This window comes from Purpureocillium lilacinum (assembly GCF_023168085.1).
Source record: "Purpureocillium lilacinum CBS 284.36 DNA, scaffold_3, whole genome shotgun sequence".
NCBI classification, from domain to species: Eukaryota; Fungi; Ascomycota; class Sordariomycetes; order Hypocreales; family Ophiocordycipitaceae; genus Purpureocillium; species Purpureocillium lilacinum.
The window spans coordinates 1,122,149-1,128,763 of record NW_027072113.1 but is presented as its reverse complement, the minus strand read 5'-3'; positions in this window follow the sequence as shown (position 1 = coordinate 1,128,763).

Here is a 6,615-nt window from a genome sequence, read left to right as displayed (position 1 = left end):
TACGACCCTGTCTCGCTTCTAGGCGCTAAGCGTTAGACTGTTTCAGACCGTTGCGAGAAAGAACAATGGCCCGTCGTCTCCCTGTGCTCGTAAATGGCGAAGCGATTTGAAATCAGGTTTTCGTGCATGCTGCTAGACCTGGAGAACGGTGAGCCAATCGGCCACAAATCGTATCCTGGCCCAGCTGTGCGATGACGATTGTGATTGCGGGTGTGGATCGAGCCGCTTTCCTATACACAGGGGCTCCGAAGTGGAGCCGCATCACTGGTGGATTCGTGGGCTACTACACGTAAACTAGGGTCCGTTTTGAGTATCCCGTTTTCCGATCAATGAAATTGGGGAACATAGTCTGCGTTTGGGCTGTTGGTGGGGCTGGCTTTATTTTCGCCAAAGCCGGATGTATCTGTAAACATGGAGGCCCTCGAGTTTTGATCAGTAATTCGCCGATTTTGAGTAATGCCATCTCACGGAGCTGTTATGGATGTATGCAAGGCCTCTCCCTCTCTTGCCGCTTTTTGTTGGTCTCTCGTCGTCTGGCACGACGCATTTTCAGCTGTTCTAAGTCCAAGGGCAATCAGGAAGCATACAAGAGGGGCTCAAAACAGAACGCGGCACGACCCCGCTTTCAGCCAACATTGGACGCACTGTAAATCTACAATGAGTGAAAATAATGACACTCAATACGGACCCTACTGTACATGTTTGTGGCATGTGAAAAAGCTCGAAGCGGCCCGGGCCGTGCTCACCGAAAAGCGCCGCAAGCCGGGGTGCAAAACGTGATCCGCTGCATGTAATGTGGCGGGCCGATCGACTAGGATGTTGTGTGTCTGCCATGACTGTGCTAGGAGTATGACTGGTCCAAGCCGCAGCATCGAATATGCCCACCCCCGAGACCACACGATTGGCTGAAGGTGCTCTGTCACCACTGAGTTTTCTGTTGCTGTGGCCTTTCGCGATGAGGAACACAATGAATCCCGAGTTTAGCCCACAATGATAAGAACACGTATACGCTTGGAATAACTGCTGGCCACATTGCCGCGAGTAGTGTCTCGCTAAAGCCGAGGTACGCATGACTACGGCATCTACAGCTCTCTACCGTACGTCTCGGACTTATCGTCGGAATCGGCGGCAAACGCCCTAGCGCGAAGCGCGACAAACCCATCGACCACATTGTCGTTGGTACTATACAGTAGCTTTGCCTGCAGCAAAGACAGATTTCAGTGGCGACTACGGGCATCTGAATGATCTGATTTAGGAATAATATATTGTAAAGACCAAGCATGCAAACGCCTGCAGTTATCACACAGACCTCTGTGCGATAAGACTATTGCGCCTGTAAATGGTCGGCGGACCTATATTTTGATGGCGGGAAGGACCTGAGGCTTCGCACCCCGTCTAGCGTGCCTGACTGCCGAAGCGAACCGCACTGGGCCTAGCTGGTACCTGTTGGAGTCGAGAGGTCTGCCAAACGTGCATGGATTGGCGATCGAGGATTTGCAGAGCCATCGGGCAGGGCCCACTCCCAGCCGTCACGACCGAGCCCATTGACCTGAATGAACTGAAGGCGGAGCTGAAAATTAAGATTGTTGCTTTGCGAGGGGTGATCGGCGTTCAATTGTCGGCGTCAATTGATGCCATTGTCCCCGCATGTAGATGGATGCTCAATATCTTGATGTGCTCTTAGCCGGCTGCCATGATGCCGACGACGCAGTGGGCGATGTGAAGGGCACTGGCCATTCCATCATGTTTCGAATCATCATGTGACGCGTAAGTGGCTTTGTTCCTAGTGCGTCCTCGCTGGTCATAAGTGTTTTTCTGGACATGGCTGCGCGTAAGTTCGTGCTAATAACGGGCCGGCTGGATGTTGATCCGGTCCTGTCAACCTCCCTGAAGACCCCGCTTCACCTTGCATGGCGGCACATAAATTCAGGCAGCTTCGCCAGAGTAGGAATACAGTTCCCTGCACGTACAGTCCATAACGAATGTCACCTTACTCCTTCCTGAAAGGCGACACACGCATGGTTACCCTGCGGCACGATCAAACGTGATTCTGTTTGCCTCGACAGAAACAACCAATGCCAAGAACGAGTATGTCTATGGTCTCACTACCTGCGACTGTTAAAACATGTACAAACCCTCTTTTAAATGCGGAGTAGTGGAATTCTAGTGGCAAGGTGCTCATTAATTCGAGCTTGACGGATGCAGCAAAGACAGGCTAGCTAGTACGCTTCCTCGACTAAAGAACTTCACTCATACGCTCTCTAGGCTTGGGCGGACTGTTACTCCCTCGGGCGTGGATTGCCCCACCGCGTCGTGGGAATGAGCATCACAACCTCTACCACCTCAACGGAGACGGAATCCAGGATTCCATCGTGTTCATGCTGCGGGCACTCCGACTGTGTCCCTCTGAAGGAGCGTCGCCTGTGCAGGCAGTGGTTCTTCTTGCGGTGGGACGCATTGCCTTTCTCGACATCGTTGGACATGCTTCGCGAACTACAAAGTGTCCTGGGGTCACGACACTTTCATATTCAACCAGTGAAATGGGAGGCAGGCGTTTATGAGGCGCTTGTGCAAGTTGAGCCGAGTGAAGACAGTCCGTTCGTTCTGTCATCGTCCCTGTTACCTCTGGTACAATCTGCATTTTTTGATGCTGCCAGGAGCAGAACCTGGAATTTGTCTTGTTGTTGGATAGGAATCAAGGAGAACTTGCCGGTTTGGCTGTCTTGCTTCCGTTCATCTGATGACGGCGTTACCCTTGGAGAGACAAACCTGGGGAAAGTTCTGCTCGGTGAAATTCGAGATGCTGCCACCGGAAGCGCCTCTACACTATACGATTGAGCTTAATATAAGGATCTAATTTGGGGACAGTATGAGACATAGAGAATGGCTTGCAGGCTCGCAAAGCAAGGACCCTAAATATATATCTGCCCTTGCCTGGACTAGCCCTCTGTAGGCATCCGATCATTCTGGGCATTCCCTTCTCCACCTTCCGCACTCCAACCACTACCACCCTCACCAGGTCTCGGTATCCATGCGTAACAGCGTGTGCTAGCACCTGGCGGTAGAAGAGTCTTCCTTGTCCTTGTCGTCGACGCGTCAAGCCAGGCATCATTGCTGTTGGTATGAGTTCTCCGTCGCGGTATTCCCGATCGATTGTCGCGCGTCCCAGAGGATACTCTCTCGTCAGCGTTCGGCAACCACTGAGGCTGCAACAAACTGCCACCAAGGTGCGCGGGATCAATCGCCACCACTTCTGAATCTCGCGGCGGCACGCCCAAGGCGAATGCCGCCCGACCCTCGGTCACCTCAGCCCCTAACTCGGCATTGCTGCGCCCAGTGATCTGGCTGACGATGGACTGACGTGTCGTGACGCCATCCATGAGTCCGCGTGCAACTATGTCGTACGCGTTTGCGTTGTCCGGAGATGACAGAGCATCGAGTAGTATCTCATTCTCCTCGTTCCGCCGTTCAAGTCGTTCAACTTCAGCTCGAAGCTCGTCGTCCCCCGACTCGCTCTCGGGTGTTTGCAGGGGGTAATTCTGGTCTGTCTCTGCACTCACTTCAAAGAGCTGCTCCCCATCGCACTAGAGGAGAGGAAGGTTATCCGACCGGACGTCCCAAGAGCAACTGGGGGACGGATTAAATGTGCTTCGCCGCTCAAATATGCTCACATTGGCCCGTTGTCCGCGGCAGTGGCAAGACATTTGGGCTGATTTCGGTCGAGATATGTCCGGCTGTGACCTTACCGAGAAAACGAGTTACGATGCGGTAAGTCGCTTGGTAATGCCAAAGTCCTTCATCGTTGACGGTGCCGTCAACCATGCCGTCAACTGTCGCACGTGATCACGGACATGGTGATAACAGCATGACAAATACGGTGTTTTGCGGACCTCGGCCGGTCAAATTCGCACTGTAAACATGGCATGATTTACTTCCACGTAGTGCGGGCACCCTAACCAACGCAGAATTTCGCCTGCCCTCCAAAGAGCGACGTTTCCTGAATTGCGGACGCTGTGAGCTCGATTGGTCGGACCGACGTTGTCATGACGGAGGAGCGCATGGTACCTTTCGGCTGAATGGTTCGTGGGGCCCACTATGTAATACGCGCTTGCAGGCAATCTCACTGTAAGCACTGTGGTGGTGACCTTCCTCTGCGCATTTACCGCAGGTCTGGCTTCTTGTTGCACCGTCATGCTCTGTGGGCAGAGTGGCCGGCAGTACCTAAAGTCCCTGTGGGCTAGGAGGCCCCAGCTATTGGCCAGGTTGCTCCACGAAGAGCTTGGAAGCGAAATTTGTGGGTCTCTCTTGAGGGTTCAACACGACTGGACTTGTCCAGCCCTAACCTCATACATCGGAGAGTCAAGCCATTCTACTTCAAAATGTCAACTGCAGGCTACTCGGTCACGATATTGAACAGGTCTGGCGAGACACAAAGTTACATTTTGCTCCGTGGCAGCAACGTTCTGGCCAAGATTATTGATGTTCCCTCTCCTCATGGCAGCGCAAAGACGTCACAGATCCCACCGTCACGTACTACGTCAGTACGGGAGATTATGAGGTCGGAACGGCGGTCGACGTTAGTGAGTCGCCTCCTTTCGCGATGATAGATTTCACCAAAGCCAAAAAGGGCCAAACCATGGCCGCGTCACACACAACAAAGATGGGACATTTTCCTCCTCTGAGATTTGACGACCAGGAACAGTCGGTGTTGTTCGTCGGCTTCCGGACTGAATAATTGTAACGGGCTAGGCCCGTGGCGGGTCTCGGCAGTCGCTCTCGACCTGGACCCACACGAGCTCCTGAGCGGAGCTCTGGAGCTCGCGCCCCTTTCCCGGTTTTTCTCCTTTGTTTCTTTCCTCTCCAGCTTTAGGATACTCGTTGCAGTCGCTCAGCTAGTTGTCAACACACTTAGTTGAGACCGTTACACTATCGGTCAACCGCCCGGTTGAGCTCATGGACGGTCAACACCGCGTCGAAGCCCTCGAGCGGTACGTGTCGGAGACCGGCGCAGACAAGAAAGAACTGTGGTGGCCTTGCGACTTTTGGGGTTGTAGTCTCGATGTGGCCTTCCTGTCCCTGAATGACGTAGTTCTGCGTTTTGTGACGTCGCTTTGCAGGCATATCGTATCGCTCTGCAGCCTCTAGTCCGGTATCTGCTTCTTCAGTTCTCTAATCCCGCGTCTCATCTTCCTAACTTAAGGTGGTCATCATTCAAATTCCATCAACACGGTTACATTCGTCCCGGACAAGGGCCAATGTTTCCTTTCGCGTCTTGGGTGGTGGTGGTTGGGTCGAGGCATGGTCATAGGCCAGTTACCGGTGTTCCAGATATAACCACAGCTGGACCAGCAACATGATCGGTGAGATGACCCCCGACGTGTGGGTTGTCACGGAGAACGGGAATATTATGCCGCTCAAGCTGGTCTTTCGGCCCAATACCACTAGAAGAACACGTTAAATTCGGCGAGTTGCAAGCACATTCAGTGTGAGGTTCGTACATTGGGACCGTACCTGAGCATCAAAATCTGCGGAGACCGCAGAGCCCCAGCGCAAAGAATGATTTCGCGTCGAGCTTTGACGTATACCTCAAGTGACCCAGTGCTGCCATCCACGGCCTTGAAGAAGACGCCTCTTGTGGAGAGCCTACCGTCGGGCTCGGTGTCGATGCATACATTCGTGACAGCTGCCCCAGTACAGATAGAGAGGCGATCCTGCCGCGCAAGTGCAATCTGTTTTGTTCAAGTACCCATGGTACGCCGTGTGGCGCTGCCCGGAGACATCAACCGCTGTGTGGGTATGGTAGGAGCCCTGGGCAGTCGTGGTAGAGGTGTTGATATCTTCGTTTTTTACCAAATTTAGTGACGCCATGGCTCGCTCCATACTGCAAGTCGTCAGCACCTGGCCGGCTGGGGTGTTTATAGGCTTGCAATCCTGATCGTGCATTATCCAGTCAGTGGCATTAGCGGCACATACTGTGAGTAGAACGCGAAATGCTTGGTGAATGGCCGCAATGGGATCCCAGCTGACATCATTGGTTACTTTTGATAGCCAAACACGTGTGGTTGCTGGGGTCGACTCACGACTTGACCTTGCTGCTCCTCTAGCTTCTATATTGTAGGTCGGCGGCATACAGGGCTCAACGTCTTTCCACCCCCATTCATCGAGGCCAAGATCATCCGCCCAGGCCTGGTACTCGCCAACCCATCCTCGAGTCAGCATCATGCCATTGATGCGGGATGCGCCGCCCAGGCCATCGCATCCGTAGAGAACAATGCCTTCTTTGACATTTCGGCGACCGCCATCCGTTGGCATTTCGCTGACCGGCTCAGCCCTGAATTTTACCACTTGCAGGTCGTTTCGGGAGAAGTCTTGGCTGAGTGTTGGAATGCGCGATAGTGCATGGTCGCGCACGTACCCCTTCCCGAGAACCAGCACCCAGACAGATAGGTCTTCAGAGAGCCGTGACGCCAGGACGCACCCAGCGGTTCCTCCTGGAGGGTGTGTCAGCCAGATGGCCAGCGGGATAACAAACCAGTAGTGCTATTGACCCGCTTACCTCCGACAATTACACAGTCGTAGGTCCTCCACGCCACGTCGAGGGGACGCCGCTCCGGG